Raw genomic sequence first — 14,842 nt, forward strand, 5'->3', positions numbered from 1 at the left:
CCACCCAGCAACACACCCTTAATGTCTTCCTGCATCCCCATCTCACCTTCCTCACTTCCTCACTGTGCTTCCTGGGATCAACTACCAAATAAACTACCAAGTCCTTATTTCAGAGTCTGCTTTTAGGGTAACTACATTAGGATGTTGCATTAGAACAAGTAAATGATTTATTTACCTGTGTTCCACAAACTGCACCAAGAACTTTAAAGTTATTATCTAATTCTCACAAGCTTATATTAAGCCATTTTAAATATACTCAGAGAGGGATGGCTACTTGTCACACGTCATACAGCTGTTAGAAGCAGCGAAGATTAAAATTAAGATTTAATATGGCCAAACTCTCTTATGCAAACTCTCATTGCTTCTTTCTTGAGTTCCGGCATAAATTTCCTGCCTGCCCCTCTGTGTTCACTACCTGCCCCCTTTCATTCCATCTCTACACTGCTGCCATAAAGATCTTTTCTTAACCATCTGATCTTTTCACTCTGATTAACACCTTCATGACTGCACATCACCTTTGGATAAAGTCCAAAGTGTTATCCAGGGCATCCTAGACTGTTGGAGTTCTGGTCCCTGCCTCCCTCTCCAATCTCAATGTTCCTGCTGCCTTCCTCTTCCTTCTGCCCCTTGCCCCCACACCCGGCACTTCTGCCAGATGATCTTCCTGTGTCTAATCTACCTGCCCTCATCCTTCCACCTAGAGTGACATTCTATTTTCTCTCCTTCTCTGCCCACCTATACTTTCTCTTCTCTGGCCCAGTTTTCTGTATCCTTCAGGACTGTTCAAGAATCCTTTCACTGGAGACTACTGGGCCATGCCTACCCCATCTACCTCTCTCAGCCACCAGCTAAACGAAAAACACACTGAAATGGAGCCCCTATACAAATGCCTCGAATGCAGAGGCTGGATATCACCAGGTCCCAGTTTCCCAGCCTCCTAGCCTTAGCTAAAATTGTCCTCACACTTCTTTTTGATTGCTAATTAATCACTTACAAAAAGTAACTCACTGGGGAGACCACATTGTGGCAATCAGGTTAAGCCCTTGCCTGCAATTCCAGCATCCTGTATCAGAGTCCCAGCTGCTCCATTTCCAATCCAGCTCCCTCCTGCTAACAATGCACCTGGGAAAGCAGAAGAAGATGGTCCAAGTGTTTGTGCCCCTGCCACTCAAGTAAGAGATCTGGATGGAGTTCCAGACTCCTGCCTTTGGCCTGGCCCAGCCCCAGCTGTTTCAGGCATTTGGAGATTGAAAGCATGAAACAGCAAATGGAAAATTTTCTCTCTCTCTCTCTCTGCTTTTCAAATAAATAAATAAATAAATCTTTTTTTTGAAAAAAAAAAAAAAAGTAACTCACTAAATTGACAATGTGGTGCAACTGGCCCTGCAAAATTCTCAAATAATTAACATATTGATGGTCAGTATGGTTTCAATTTGGGGGAATTCTGGCCCACCTGCATGTAGCACCTGTATCTATCATAAGGAATGCAGTATTGCTGATAAACCAAGGAAGGACATGAACACTGCCAAACAACTGAAAACCTGGACACACTCTGAACACACATCCCTCATTCCACAACTATGAACTCCTTCAAGGAGTCCAGGAATTAAGCAATAGCTGTCTGGCTCCTTGCTGTGTGCACTGCAATAAATATGTAAATTTCTTCTGCCATCCCAATGTCAGGGTTTGGCTTCTTGCACATAGGGCAAGCAAGTCCAGTTTAGGGATTATGTATCATCTCCTCCAGGTAGTTTTGTGGTTGTTCTATATCAACTTGTTTCTGCCCTTCCGTATCTTCCCTTACTGGCACTTAACCTATTCTAATGATTATGGCAGGACTGAAAGATGAAGAAGCAGCAGAGGAAGATGTTTTGTGCACTGGCTTAAATCTTCTCTTGGGACAGGCAACGCATTGGGTCCCAGTTGCTCTACTTCCTATCCAGTTTTCTGTCAATGAGCACTTTGGGAGGAGCAGATGATGGCTCTAGTACTTGGGTACCTGCTACCCACATTGGAGACCCAGATGGAGCTCCAGGCTCAAGGCTTAGCCTGGCTGAGCCATTGCCATTGCAGACATTTGGGTTGTGAAATAGATGGAAGATCTTTCTATCTGTGTGTAAGTGTGTGTGTGTGCCTGCCTTTCAGATACAATGAAAGTAAATTTTAAAAAAACAGCCAAATAGGCCGCCGCCGCGGCTCACAAGGCTAATCCTCCGCCTTGCGGCGCCGGCACACCGGGTTCTAGTCCCAGTCGGGGTGCCAGATTCTATCCCGGTTGCCCCTCTTCCAGGCCAGCTCTCTGCTGTGGCCAGGGAGTGCAGTGGAGGATGGCCCAAGTGCTTGGGCCCTACACCCCATGGGAGACCAGGATAAGTACCTGGCTCCTGCCATCGGATCAGCGCAGTGTGCCGGCCGCAGCCCGCCGGTCATGGTGGCCATTGGAGGGTGAACCAACAGCAAAACGGCGGCCATTAGAGGGTGAACCAACGGCAAAGGAAGACCTTTCTCTCTGTCCCTCTCTCTCACTGTCCACTCTGCCTGTAAAAAAAAAAAAAAAAAAAAAAAAAAAAAAAAAAAAACAGCCAAATAAATTCACCTCGCCAAATGAAGGTCAGGCCCTCCCCTTCTTCCAATCTGAACACAGCAGCATCTATTTAGACCCAACTCAGGAGAATCCCAGAAGTCCATGGGTACCATATGTCAGGCATAGAGAAAGACATGGGCCCCTGTGCATTTGATAGGGGCTGGGGGCGGGAGGGACTGCAATTTCATGCGATTAAATGTTGGAAGGGACCCTGATGTCTTAAAAGTATGCCTTGAGGGACTGGTGCTATGGTGCAGTGGGTTAAAGCCCTGGTCTTCAGAGCCAGCATCCCATATGGGCGCCGGTTTGAGTCCTGGCTGCTCCTCTTCTGATCCAACTCTAGGCTATGGCCTGGAAAAGCAGTAGAAGATGGCCCAAGTCCTTGGGCCCCTGCACCCATGTGGGAGACCCAGATGAAGCTCCTGGCTCCTGATCAGCTCAGCTCAGGCCGTTGTGGCCATCTGGGGAGTGAACCAGTGGATGGAAGGCCTCTCTCTCTCTCTCTCTTTCTCTCTCTGTCTCTCTCTCTCTCTGTAACTCTGACTTTCAAATGAATAAAATAAATATTTAAAAAAATAAAATAAAAAAATGTATGCCTTGAAAGCAACTTGATATTTGCACATCAAAAGTCCCACTGGCAACTTCATAGTGGCAGGCCAGTGTCCAGAAATCTTCTGGCCCCTGTCTGATAACATTGAAGGGGAATCTTCCTGCCCAATAACACTCCATGGGAGGGGTTCCTTCCCCCACTCCTCACCCTCCCACCCCTACTCCCACCAAACATCTCAGGGGAGGCCCAGAGACCTAGGACTTTCTGTCCAATAACATTTTGCAATAATACTCCCAGGCCTTCCTCCTGACAACTTCCCAGAAAGGACAGGAAGAAGTTCACCCTATACCCATAAAAACTCCAATCTATGCACAGGCCGGGTGCTTGGTTTTCTGCCGAGTTGTCCACCTGGTCTGTCAGGTGCACTTCATTAAATTTCACTAGCTTGATCCATGCCAATCTCTGTCTCTCTCTTTTGAATTCTTATCTTTAGAAGAGATAGAAGGACCTCTGTTCTAGCTTAACTTTCAGCAGCTGGTCTGCATCCCCGGGAGAAATTAGGGACTATCCCAGCAGCTGTTGAGGCCTATGTGCCTCAAGGAACCTCTCTTGTAGCCTCCCTTGGTGATGACAGAGCCACAGCATTCTTCATGTTTAAGGAAGAGAAGAAGTTTCAACTTTGAGCTGTAGCAGTGGCACACATATCTAATGATCTGAGGTAATCTTGTCCATTTTGGTGCCTAAATTCACATGGCCCAAATAATGCAAATAATTGTCAAATCTCCACTCTGTTCTATACAAACAAGCAAGGCATGAAGTTGATGATACTATCAAATTGTTTTCCACTCTTAACGTTGGATCAGTCTCATTTCATAGACACATTATCTATTTTACCAAATTTCCTTCGTATCAGGCCTAGGCAAGCAGCTGTAGAAGAGTGAGAATTGGCTTCTAAGGAAGGCCAATAGATCATCAGAAGAAGGGCTGGGCTATTGGTGGGGGTGGGGGTGGGAGTGGAATCTCATTTTTATTCAGTAACTGGCTTTCAGCCAGCACTTAACCTTGTTGTGATTCATTCTGCTTATCAGCCAAAAGCCCTTAATCACCACCCTCACTGGAGGTCTGAGAAGGAACTAACTGAAGATGCTTAGGTGCTTCCAGGAATGCTAAGGACTTGGTCAGCCATCTTCCTGTGCTAGAGAAATTCAATGTCACCACTCTGTCCCTGGAATCCTCCCTACACCTGTGGTGGTTTAGCTCCCAGACTAGTTTACATACAAAGGCTAGTAAAAAAAAATCACATTCTAGCAGCAGCCAGAAAGGAGGAATAGGAGGGAGCTTACTGCTCTAGTCTAGGGGAAGATAGTTAAAGTGGATAGTTAAAAGTGGAAAGAGTACAATCAAAACAAGAAAGAGTTAGAAAATTCCAGAGGAAATTCCTCGCAAATTAGAGGGACACTGTGGATCTATGCAGAGAGTGTGGACATGCACAAGTCAAGACCCCAGCAACCAAGAGCCTCAGCATCAGCTTTGGAGAGTGAGGTGAGACCAGACTGCAGCAGGCCATGCAATGGACAATAAAGCTGCAGGAAGAGCCTGACATATGTTCAGCTTGGAGCCCAGTGGCGGACAGTATACCTGCCAATCTAGAGGGGGAAAAAAGGGAGCACATTTCTCTTCCCCCGACCACGTGGCACCGACGTCCTGTAACTAGCTGAGAGAGGGCAGGTGCCATTTTGGACATACGTAACAGTTGCACCAGCTTCTGTCTATGCGCACAGCAACCAGCCAAGAGGAGACACCTGAATCTGTGTGGGAGGATTGACAGGAGGCTGGGTGCTCAGGACTGTGGGAGCCTTGTGTGTTGGGACTGTGAATATACTGTGGCTGCATGTGAGGGTGCAGGGTGTGGCTGGGTCTTTGGGCAGCCACTGTGGGTGGCTCCACATGTGTGGGGCTCCCTGACTCCCTGGTGAGGGTCATTGCTGTGGAATCCATGCTCACACTAAGGACTGCATATACTTTGTGTGGTTCTTGTGGCAGTGCTATGGCATAGTGGATAAAGCCACCGCCTGCAGCGCTGGCATCTCATATGGGCGCCAATTCAAGTTCCAGCTGCTCTACCTCTTTTTTTTTTTTTTTTTTTTTTTTGACAGGCAGAGTGGACAATGAGAGAGAGAGACAGAGAGAAAGGTCTTCCTTTGCCGTTGGTTCACCCTCCAATGGCCACCATGGCCGGCGCACTGCGGCCAGCACACCGCGCTTATCCGATGGCAGGAGCCAGGTACTTATCCTGGTCTCCCATGGGGTGTAGGGCCCAAGCACTTGGGCCATCCTCCACTGCACTCCCTGGCCACAGCAGAGAGCTGGCCTGGAAGAGGGGCAACCGGGACAGAATCTGGCACCCCGACCGGGACTAGAACCCGGTGTGCCGGCGCCGCAAGGCGGAGGATTAGCCTAGTGAGCTGTGGCACCGGCCTTAGCTGCTCTACTTCTGATCCAGCTCTCTGCTTTGGCTTGGGAAAGCAGTGGAAGATGGCCCAAGACCTTGGGCCCTTGCCCTGAGTGGGAGACCCAGAAGAGGCTCCTGGTTCCTGGCTTCAGAATGGCAAGGCTCTAGCCATTGTAGCCATCTGGGGAGTAAACAGCAGATGGAAGACCTCTCTCTCTCTCTCTCTCTGCCTCTGCCTCTCTGTAACTCTGCCTTTCAAATAAAAAAAGCTTTTTTTTTAAAAAAAAAAAAAAACTATTTGTCGCCTACAAGAAACATCTCACCAACAAAGAAAAATGCAGACTGAAAGTGAAAAGATGGAAGAAGATATTCCATGATAACAGAAACCAAAGAAGAGCTGATGTAGCCATCCTAATATCAGACAAAATAGACTTTAACACAAACTGTTAAAAAAGACAAAGAAGGGCACTATGAAATGATCAATGGATCAATGCAACAGGAAAATGTGACTATTATAAATGTATATGCACCTAATTACAGGTCTCCTAGCTATATAAAAGAAGTGTTAATGAATCTAAAGGGAGACATAGACTCCCAAGCAATACCCCAATTCAGCAATGGACAGATCAACCAGACAGAAAATCAGCAAAGAAACAACAGAGTTAATAGACACTATAGACCAAATGTACCTAACAGATATCTACAGAATTTTTCATCCTGCAGTTGCAGAATACACACTCTTTATACAAACGCATGGAACTTACTCTAGGATAGACCACATGCCAGTCCATAAAGCAAGTCTCAGCAAACTCAAAAAATAGAAATCATAGCATCCACCTTCTCTGACCACAATGGAATGAAGTTGGAAATCAACAACTCAAGAATCTCTAGAACATACATAAACACATGGCAACTGAACAACATGCCCCTGAATTAACAGTGGGTCATAGAAGAAATCAAAAGAGAAATCAAAAAACTGTTGAGGAATAGTTTTTTTTTCATACTATTTGTTGAAATCTTTACTTAATATAGAGTTAATCTTCTGTGTATAATATTAATTGGAAAAGATCTTAGTAAAAAATAAGAAGGAGAATAGGAGAAGGAGGAGAAAGAAGGGTGAGAGTAGGGGTGGAATGGTGGGTATGGTGGGAAGAACCACTATCACTAAGTTCCTAAAGTTGTATTTATTAAATGCATGAAGTATTTTTAAATAAAAGAGTTCTGAGGAAAAATAAATAAATAAAGGAGGAGGTAAGATGCAAAAAAGAAAATCACATTCTGTATTAGTATAGAAAACCAAGCAAATAGGTCAGGGAAAGGGAGCTCAACAGGTGATAATCTTAGATTCAGCCTGGTGCCACCTGGAGCTGTGCAGCATGAAGTGGTCCTCTGTTAAGGCAAGGGTCCAGCCTTTTATACATCACTGAAATATGTTGCTTTGCTTCCCCATGGCAAGAGGATACTGCTTGGTTAATATCAAGTGTTCCAGGAAGGAAGCCACCATGAGTCATTAGTAGCCAGTATTCACAGTTACTAGGAAGGAGTACAATATTCCATGGGTGCACTAACAGAATTCACTCTATCATGGTGCTCAAGTTAAAATCACCTAGAGGCATTTTTAAACACTTGCTGGTCCCAGCTAAGGAGTTTCTGATACAAAGGTATGGGATTGATTCCTATCCTTTGTATTTGTATCAAGTTCCCATGGGATGCTAATACTGTCAGTCCAAGGACAACTCTTTGAGAACCACTAAACTATAAAGAATACATAGTGTTGGGTCAAGACATACCTTCTGACCTGCGTCCAGTCAGGCTTTATCCAACATTATTTCTGCTACTTAATATAATCTTTAGTCATTATCTTCAAAACATTTGATTCCGTGTTTGTCACAAACACACAACAGGTATAAACCTCTTGAATAGAGATGATTTGAGTGTGGATCTTGGAATTAAGAAAGCAAGATCTAGGACCAGCTCTATGGTGTAGCGGGTTAAGCCACCATCTGCAGTGCCAGCATCCCATATGGGCACTGGTTCATGTCCTGGCTGCTCCACTTCTGATCCAGTTCCCTGCTAATGCGCCTAGAAAAGCAGCAGAGAATGACACAAGTGCTTGGCCCCTGTCACCCACGTGGGAGACCCAGATGAAGCTCCTGGCTCCAGGCTTCAGACCAGCCCAGCCCTAGCCATTGTGGCCATTTGGGGAGTGAACCAGCAGATGGAAAATCTCTGTCTCTCTCTTTCTCTTTTCCTCTCTCCCTCTCTCCCTCTCCCTTTCTCTCTCTGTAACTTTGCCTTTCAAATAAATAAAAAATAAATAAATCTTTAAAAAAAGGGGGGCAGGATCATCATCAATGTCACTTTCCTGCTTCTGTCCTCACATTTCTCCCTTCCACACCAAAGCTTACAAGTAAGAAGTACAGGGGTAGCCAAAAGGAGACCTGGAAGAAGTCTAGTGAAAAGCAGTCCTATGTTCACACAGATGGGCAGGACTTCTCCTGGGGAGCCATGCACAGCTCTCAGTATACTCTATCTAGGCCTCAGAGCAACTGGGAAAACAGAGGAAAAACTAGGAGATAAAGGGATTTAAGGAAATCATATTTCATAGGAGAGGTTTGGTTAAAAAAAATTATGATGGAAGATACTAAAAACTGAGAAGGGCTAACTCAACAGCCGGTAACTCCCTGTCACTGGAAACTTTCCAGGAAAGGCTAGATAATCAGCTAACGGATTGTGGAAGTATCTGAATTGCAGGTTAGATCAGGTGGATAATTTCTCAAGCCTACAGGTTGATGACAGTGATGGTTAATTTTAGGTGTCAACTTGACTGGGATAGCTCGTCAAACATGATTTCTGAGTGTGGATGTGAGGCTATCTCTGGAAGAGATAGTGTTTGAATCAGCAGACTGAGGAAAGAAGATCTGTTATTACCAATGTGGGTGGGCAGTATTGAACCCATCGAAGGTCAAACAGAACAAAAGGACAGGAGAGCAAATACTCTCTCTCTCTTCTTAAGCTAGGACATCCATCTTCTCCTGCCCTCAGACATCAGAGCTCCTGCTTCCTACAATGGCTGACATCTCCTCCACACTCTCTCCCTTCTCCTCTGTCTCATTTTCAGGCCTTCAGCCTTGGACTGGATTACATCACCAGTCCTCCTGGTGCTCCAACTTGTAGCTGGCATATTGTGGTGCTTCTCAGCTTCCACAATCAGGTAAACCCATTCCCATAATGGAGCTCATCTTACATGTCTTTAGGTATCCTATTGGTTCTATTTCTCTGGAAACCCTGAGTAATACAGTGACTACAAAAATTCCTGGTGTGCCCACTCTTCTACTCTCTAGGTATTTTGACGGTCCTGTCCTGCTTTATTTCCTGATTCTCAAATGACAGAAAGCTTAGCACTCCAGCTCTTATTTCAATTGGTTTGTAAGAGCCCCCAAATTCCTTCTAGTTTTCTGAAAAGAGCCAGAATCATTTGTGCCTCTCTGGCTGGATGCTTAGCTGATCTGGAGGACTAAGTCTGTTATTTTCTCCTTTTATGGTATAAAGCACAACTCTTGTCTCTGTGAAATTGCCTTTTGTCTGTTGTAGGGTGTTTTCCAAGCCACTTTTGTTCACTTTTACAATACAGTTTTCACAACAGCCCTATGAAAGCAGATGACAATGAGCAGCCCCACCCGATGGAAGGAAAGTGGAGATTGAGAGATTGTCAGAAGCAGGTAGCTTCTCAGTGCTTTCTTTGGCCCTTCCTCCTCACCTGTCTTTAATGCTTATTAAATGGAGTTAGTTATTCAGCAAAAGTCTCCAGGCTTATGTTCATTGTAAATCATGTAAGAATTGAGTCACGGGGATTGTGTTTTGGCCGACCTCCCACATTCACTCATCTCAGACCCATGTTCTAGAATACAAAGGTGCTGTGATTCATTTCTGCTCTTCAGTTTCACTAATCAGAGGAGCCCATTGCTCTTGCTACTCACTGAGTGATATAACAGAAATTTCTAGCTAAGGCATTAGATTCATATGCAGCTAAAAAAAATGTCAAGGGAGCTGATTTATTGTAGCTGAGGAGATGTGAAGGAAAAAAAAATAAAAACTGATTGGTTGTGTGCTCTCTCTCGTTCCTGTAGCTGTGGACACAGACAATTGCCATTTGCTTGGCCAAGTCATCCATGAGAGAATTACTGGACTCACGTATCTCCAGACAGACAAAAAGGAACAAGCAGGTCTGCACAGTACATAGAGAACCAGTTTGTAAGAAGCACACAGCTCCTGGCTTCAGATCGGTGCAGCGTGCCGGCCATGGAGGCCATTTGGGGGGTGAACCAACGGAAAAAGGGGGACCTTCGTCTCTCTCTCACTGTCTAACTCTGCTGTCCAAAAAAAAAAAAAAAAAAAGAAGAAGAAGAAGAAGCACACAAACCCTTATGAAATGGAACTAGATCCAGAATATTATAATCTCTGGAAATCCTCTCAGAAAGAGCCCTGTATGTGGTTGGCATATCAGGAAGTGAGGGCAAGTGATAGGGTGAATGTTGGCTGCTGAACTGCCTTCCAAGGGACATCTGTGTGTTAATTGTGTTGTTTTTGTTTGCTCGACTGGCAGGCAAATTTGAGGAGAGCTGGGAGGAGGAAAGGGTGATTTTCCTGTGCCCTCTCCTTGCACAGTGCTCAGCCATTCTTCACAACAAATGTGAAATGAATATTTAAAGAATATAGGCTTAGGGGACTTAAATCTTATTTGTAATGTTTTATTTCTTTTATTTAAATAGATCTACAATGAATATGACAAAATGTTGACATCTGTCAATTCTGATTGAAGAGGCTCACAAGTGTTTGCTTTTCTTTAATTTTTCAACTACCATAAAAGAGTTACTGCTTTGACAGATTCTTCCAGTTACTGGTTGGCCAAGGGATTCCATGGGTATTTAGGCCACAGTATTTCCATTGCCCACACCTTCTCCCCAACTTCTTATCCCTAAATGAGCAGTGTTCTGAGTAAAGATCAACATATGAACGGTGACCATAACCACAAATCCAAAGAAAGATATGAGTAGACAGTATCCTGGACAGAAAGGAGTATATACACATTTGAGACTTATGGATGCTACCTCTAAAATCTCATCTCTCCTATAGGGACCACCTCATAGTCAGTGACACTGCTCCCATTCAGCCCATCTAAAGAGGGCACCATAGTGTCGGCTCCAAGATCTCTCTTTATTTTGAAGAGGTTTGTCCTTGCAAGCTCCAAGTACAAGAAGAGACAGGGAATTTGGACTGTGGCCTTTGAGGAGCTCAGAAGCAATACTGGCTCTATACTGGCTATAAAGTCTGTATGTAAAAGATTCTGGATGGGGGGCTGGCACCGTGGCTCACTTGGTTAATCCTCCGCCTGCAGCGCCGGCATCCCATATGGGCGCCGAGTTCTAGTCCTAACCAATCCAGCGCTCTGCTGTGGCCCGGGAAGGCAGTGGAGGATGGCCCAAGTGCTTGGGCCCCTGCACCCGCATGGGGGACCAGGAGGAAGCACTTGGTTCCTGGCTTCAGATCGGCGCAGTGCACCGGTTGTGGTGGCCATTTGGGGGGTGAACCAATGGAAGGAAGACCTTTCTCTCTGTCTCCCTCAATGTTTAACTCTGCCTGTCAAATAAAAAAAAAAAGATTCTGGATGGGCTTGCAGGAACTCTTAGGAGGTAGAAGGTTAAAGCAGTAGTTTTCAAAGTATGATCACTGTGGGCCAGCATTGTGGTGCAGCAGGTTAAGTTGTCACTTGCAATGCCAGCATCCCATATTAGAGCACCAGCTTGAGTCCAGGCTGTCTGCTTCTGATCCAGCTCCCTGATAATGCAGTTGGGAAAGCAGTGAAGGATGGCCCAAATGTGTGGCTCCTACCACCCACATGAGAGTCTCTGATAGAGCTCTGACCTCCTGGCTTCGGCTTGGACCAGCCCCAGCCATTGCAGCCATTTGGAGAATGAACCTGTGGGGAGCAGCTCGGACTAGACTAAGTTACTGGAATTAAGACTTATTCTATGCATCTGCTCTCCCACAATATGGCGCTGGGAGAGAAGAAAACAGCTTTTACACAGCTGCCTCCAGTTCAGCTAATAAACTGTAGGACTTGCTCCTGATTGGAGGAGAGCAGCGTACTCGGCGTGTGGGCAGCCGAGTTAGGATTGGCGGAGGAGGACTATAAAGGAGGAGAGAGAGAACATGCACCAGGAACATCTAAGGGGAACATCTAAGGGGAACACCTGTGCAGCCCCCGAGAGAGCCGGCCAGCAGTGTGCCGCTCCCCTGCGGAAGTGGGGAATGTGGCCAGGGGGAACTGCCCTTCCACGGAGGTGGAAGGGATAGTAGCCAACCCGGGAAGAACCAGCAGCAAACCCGGGGAGGGCCGAGCAGACGAAAGAACAGCGCAGGGTCCTGTGTCGTTCCTCCACGAAGACGGGGAGCGACATAATGGTGCCATGACTCGGATATGAAGCCTAGGCAGGGCTTAGTGTCGTTCCTCCACGAAGAGGGGGAGCGACAGAACCAGCAGAGGGAAGATCTCTCCCTGTATCTCTACCACTCTGCCTTTTAAATAAATAAATATATATATAAATCTAAAAAAAAAAAAAAAAACAGAAAAAAAGTATCATTTCTGGATCCCTGAAGTTCCGCTAGAAACTCCTAGAAAGTCTACAAGGGAAAAACAATATTCATTTGCCTTCTTCAATGTGTTAACATTTGTTCTGAAGATGCGAAAGAATAGTGAGTGAAAGTACTGAGATCTATGCACAAATTAAAACAACAGCACCAAACTGTTAATCATTATATTCACACTCACAGAAAAAGCATTCTTAAGAATGACCTTGATGAAGTAGAATAAGTATCACTTTTACTAACTCTCAAACATTCAGTATATGTCTTTTTAACATCTGGGTGACAAAATGGGATGTATGCATAGAACACCTTTGCTGCATTTAGAAATACCATGGCTGTCTCAAGGAGAAGCACCAGTGTGATTGACTTGCACGCTGGGCTCACTGCCTTTTAGTGGAACTTGACTCTACTGGAAAGAATGACTGGCAGACAAAGTATGGCTATTCAGATTTAGGTATTTTGCAGACATTGTTTTGAAAATGAACAAAATGAATCTGTCACTTTGTGGAAAACAACTGACAATGTTTGTTCTAATAATAAATTTTAAACTTTCAAGAGAAAATTAGAATTTTAGAAAACTTGTGAGCCTGACAGCTATCCAACACTTAAAGTTTTTCCGTGAGATTGGTGGTGATATTAACAAATGGGAATGTTTCAAAATTTAGTTCATCAGGGCCAGCATGTTAAACCTCCACCTGAAATGTCAGCATCCTATATGGGTGCCAGTTCAAGACCTGGCAGCTCCAGTTCCAATCCAGCTCCCCACTAACGTGACTGGGAAAGCAGCTGAGATTGTCTCAAGTAGTTGGTCCCCTGTACCCACATGGGAGACCCAAAGGAAATTTTGGGCTCCTGGCTTTGACCTGGCCTGGCCCCGGACATTGTGACCATTTGGGGAGTGAACCAGCAGATGAAAGATCTCTCTATCTCTCTGTCTCTCCTCCTCTCTCTGTAATCCTGCCTTTCAAATAAATAAAAAATAAATCTTAAAAAAAAAAAAAAAGAAAAGAAAAGGTATTCTCCAGCCCACCCTTGTCTGATAGAGCGTGGGACTCTGACTGCACAGAAGGATCTGGGGGAGGGGAAGAAATGGAGATGCCCAAAAGAACCTGACCTGACAGGCCCTGGTGGGTCTCCCCCAGCCTCTCCTGTAAGATCATGCCCTTGTTGTCCAGTTGGATTTCCATGTGGCTGCCCATGCCTCCTCAAAACTCTGCCTGCCCCACTCCTAAATATATATTTATATATATTATAAATATGTATGTAAAATTTAGTTGATCTACAGTGCCCAATGGATGATGTAACAAATTTATGCAAGTGTAAATTATTTATGCAAAGTATAAAACAGACCAGTGGATTTAAATTTTTTTATTTATTTTTGTTTTTATGTGAAAGGCAGAGAGACAGAGAGAGAAACAGACAGAAAGAGATCTTCCATCTGCCAGTATACTCCCCAAACACCTGTAATAGTCAGGGCTGGGCCAGGCAAAAGCCAGGAGTCCAGAACTCAGTCTAGGCCTCCCATGGGGGACAGGGACCCAGTACCTAACTCTTCATCTGCTGCCTCCAAGACCAATGGATTTTAAAGTAACAGGAGAGGAACAGTTCACTGACATGGTTCCAGATTCACATTGCAACTAGCCTTTAAGAAACTACCATTTGTGCTCACTTTGGCAGCACATATACTAAAATTGGAATGACAAAGATAAGCATGGCCCCTGCACAAGGATGACACACAAACTAAATAAAACTCTTTTACTTAGTGTAGGGTTAACTTTAGGATTATTATGTAAACTAAAGTAGATCTTTGTAAAAATTAGGAGTGAGAAAGGGGAAAGGAGAGGAGGAAGGGTGGGAGTGTGGCGGGAGGGGAGTTAGAGTTGGAAGTGTCACTATGTCCGTAAATTTGTATATATGAAATACATGAAACTTGTATAATTTAAATAAAATAAAAACAAACTACCACTTACAGGGTTTTGGCCTAGAGGACTACAAAGGGGGTCATGCTTTTGAGCCACAATTATACAAAAGGCTTGTAAAATATTCTTCCTTTTCCCAACTATGTATCTGTGTGATACTGCATTTTCTTTATACGCTTGAATCAGAACAGTATATTGCAACAGTTTGAATAGAGAAGCAATTATAAGAATTCAATTATCTTCTATTAGACCAACCATTAAAAAAATTACAAAGATATTAAACAATGCCCCTCTCTCACAAAATGTCTTGTTTTGAAATTATTGTTATTCTTCATAAGAATTGTTATTTTGTTAATATGTATTGGTTTATTATTGTTATTTTAAAATTAGTTAATTAATATTTTTTAAATTTCTGTTTTAATTTTTAATTCAGTAAACATACATAGATACAACGTACATAAATGAAAGTTCTTTGGGGTTTTCAATAAATTCTTAAGAGTATATGGGCTGGCACAGTGGCATAGCATGTAAAGCCACCACCTGCAGTGCCAGCATCCCATATGGGTGCCGGTTCAGGTCCCGGCTGCTTCACTTCCGATCCAGCTCTCTGCAATGGCCTGGGAAAGAAGTACTAGATAGTCCAAGTCCCTGAGCCCCTGCACCCACATAGGAGACCCAGAGGAGGCTCC

At 44.5% G+C, this 14,842-nt stretch overlaps 1 non-coding gene across 1 annotated transcript; it reads left to right on the plus strand.

Annotated features, from left to right (window-relative positions):
* Positions 1–13,895: 13,895 nt before the first annotated feature.
* LOC127492202 (U6 spliceosomal RNA) lies at positions 13,896–13,997 on the plus strand. Its single transcript, XR_007921362.2, has one exon. It is a non-coding gene; the product is annotated as a U6 spliceosomal RNA (small nuclear RNA).
* Positions 13,998–14,842: the final 845 nt, after the last annotated feature.

Source organism: Oryctolagus cuniculus, chromosome 9 (assembly GCF_964237555.1).
Source record: "Oryctolagus cuniculus chromosome 9, mOryCun1.1, whole genome shotgun sequence".
NCBI classification, from domain to species: domain Eukaryota; kingdom Metazoa; phylum Chordata; class Mammalia; order Lagomorpha; family Leporidae; genus Oryctolagus; species Oryctolagus cuniculus.